Source organism: Aedes albopictus, chromosome 3 (genome assembly GCF_035046485.1).
Source record: "Aedes albopictus strain Foshan chromosome 3, AalbF5, whole genome shotgun sequence".
NCBI classification, from domain to species: Eukaryota; Metazoa; Arthropoda; class Insecta; order Diptera; family Culicidae; genus Aedes; species Aedes albopictus.
In genome coordinates, this window is record NC_085138.1 from 45,559,113 (window position 1) to 45,562,097 (window position 2,985).

At 44.4% G+C, this 2,985-nt stretch overlaps 1 long non-coding RNA gene across 1 annotated transcript; it reads left to right on the top strand.

Moving 5' to 3' along the window:
* The first annotated feature begins 312 nt into the window (after positions 1-312).
* On the top strand, positions 313-2,536 carry LOC109420711 (uncharacterized). The gene is made up of 4 exons (XR_009998764.1): positions 313-797; positions 876-1,333; positions 1,447-1,878; positions 1,957-2,536. It is a non-coding gene; the product is annotated as an uncharacterized LOC109420711 (long non-coding RNA).
* The last annotated feature ends 449 nt before the right edge of the window (positions 2,537-2,985 follow it).

Sequence of the window (2,985 nt, forward strand, 5' to 3'; positions counted from 1 at the left end):
CAGTTCAAATCTACATAGCAGCATCATGTGTGAAAATATAATTATCAAAAGCAATTTCCAGATATTAATCACAACCCCACCAAACAGGGTGAGGTTGTGATTCTGAAAATCACATTTTTGTTTCTGCATGAATTTTGTCAAAGTTCTGTCATAAGCTTCTAAGAAGGCTATCCAGCGTGCTTATGTGAACTTTCAAGTTCTAAAATTACTTAAAAATGAAGCTGCTTAGAAGGCTAATGAGCAACCTCGAACAAGCTGCTTAGCTTATAAAGTACCCTTTTATCTGAACTTTTGGTTACTTGGGGTGTTAGCACAAACGAAGATACAGACGGAGCAGTAATCGTTTTTTTCGGTCGCACCTACTTTCGCAAGCCCCTCTTGTATTATGTAATTGCGCTTTGGTGAACCCCTTGAACGGGCGAAAACTCAGCGAACTGTCATGCGACTTGTCACTGAGCGAACTGTCAAGCGACTTGCTTGTTTATAAACATTGAAAGTGTTCTGCTTTTTGCTCCCCCAAAAATCAAGCCGGTCGGGGTAGAATTCCGAAACACCGGAAAAATAGAACCTCCGGAAAGCTTCGATCCCTTCAACGGACGGAGTGAACGACGACGGGTACATTTTCGATCCGGCATTCGTAGAATACGTGAAGGCGCAAACGAACCGGCTAGGAGCGCATCATGTGCGACGGAGGGTTCTTCGTGAATAACAACTCAGGAGATTATCTCGAAGCAGCTGTACTTGTAGTGCTACTGGCATTGGCAGTGATCCGAGCAGGAGGGAACTTTAATATGAAGGTAATAATTTCGTTCCGGACAATTTATCTAACTTCAATCCTCGCTTCAATCGTTCAAAATAATTTTTATTTTTTGTAGGTGTTTGACCTGATCAAATCCTATGGAAAGTGCCTATCGTAAAGCCAGCTTTTAGTCGGCCGGCCATCTCGGAGCCGACTTCAACGACAACGATTGAGGAGGCTTCTTTCTTCAATCGACAATCCGGATCAAACGATCGGTGCATGGACGCTGTGGCGTCACTGAAAGTTGTTACAAAAAACGTCTCGCCGACGGATGGATTCGTGCGCCAGGCCAGCGTGGAGTTCGGAACGACCGCTGAATAAGTCCTTCGGAAAATCAAACGATTGGTTCTTTATGCCGGTGGATGTAACGGCCGATCAAGGTAAACGTATTCGGACGGGTTTTCTGAGCAACGGCAATGTGTTATACCTACTACGATCAGGACAAATCCGGTTGGACGCAAATTAAGAACATCCAAGTAATTCTATCGCCGCGGAGGGTTTTATACGGGGAAATTAGAGGAAAGTTCGGCCGAGGTAAGCCACCATAGCAGGGCAAGTTTAATACCTACCTTCTTAGGTATTTCTCCGATTATCTGTCTACAAGAATTTTACATTTTCCCATAAAACTTCCGTGTTTCCGCTTCCAGGATCTAGTACGCCAAAGCCATGATCGACCGCTGGCTGGTCCATCAAAATGCTTCCTCTTTTCGGCCGGTCCCGGTCCGGCACAAGTCTTAACTTCCGATGATGAAACTAGATGGCTTCTTCAGCAATGTCTCGATCCACGAGCTGATTGACGGCACCAATGTGCTCGGGAGCAACTTGGAGCGTTTCGACATGGAAGCTTCACGGTTCTACATTCCCCGAGGGCCGTTCTTCGTGCGAAGTGTGCTGACCGGTTCGAAGTGAGTCGAGAAGCAGCTTTGGCAGCCGGATCCTGTGGGCCTGGAGCAAAACCAGCTACATCTACTCGTCGGCGCAGCGGTTCGAGGCGCCCAAAGAACCGACACTGCGGTCTACCGGCAGGATTTTGCGGATGGTTCTATACAGAGAAATTTTTGAAGAAAATTCTGCCAAAGGTAAGCTACCATATACGATGTATCTGTAAACAAATTTCACATTCTTTTCCCATAAAATTGCTCTGTTTCCGTATCCAGGATCAAACGCAGAAAATCGATCATGCACATCTTCGATGCAGTGCTCTTGGGTGGTCTGGAAGTTCACCGAAGCCTTGAATCGAGGCCCATCAAAATGGTTCCGTTGGCCTGTTCGGCCGGTGCAAAACTTTACTTTTAATGATGGAACTAGATAGCTTACTCAGCGAGGTAATCGACAGCGCCAAGGTGCTCGAAAGCGACTTGAAGCATTTCGATGGGGCGGAAATAAAGCTGTTCTACCTTCTCCGAAGGTCGCTCTTCGTGCGGAGTGTGAAGAAGTTCGAAATGTGCTGAGGAGCAGCTGGATTTTCGGAAGACTCGGCAGCTGGATCATGTGGACCTGGAGCAAAAAGAACCAGATCTACTCGGCGCTGCCGTTCAAGGCGCCCAAAGAACCGAAACTGGTCTACCGGCAGGATTTCGATGCATTCATTGAGAAATGCTCCGATTTAAAGTGAGTGACGTGAAGTGGCGCTATGTGTAAGGTAGTTTCGGAATAAACTACCCAGTTTTAAATTTAAGTCTCAGTATGTATTATGATGTTAAATTAATGTTCACAATAAAATATCTTATCTCTACAGTTAGGCACTCGGCTTGAAATAAAAGCTATTGTACTCAATTAATAAGTTTAAACTACTAAGGCAGGAGCCATCTATATATCACGTGAACTAAAGTCTTACATGATCCCTCTCTTTACCAAGTGATCAAGCGCGGAATTTGGTTTTGCAACATAACGATTGAGTCCGCTTTCAAACGTAAATCCGTAAATCGTTGGTATTCAGCAAAATCAAATGGATTGTTAATTCTCGCGAATCAAATACCTTTGATTGATATCTTGCATCACCATGCAATTTTGGAGGATGTGGTGTATCTAATAAGAACCTAAACCTCTGAGACAAATTTAGATATTTTTGATGAGGGTGGTCAGTGTCAAAGACTGATAATTTTTGCATCACTATGTAATTTGGGGGAACTTAGTGAACCAGCAAATCTGTCTAAAACTTTGCAACGAATTTAAACATTTTTGGT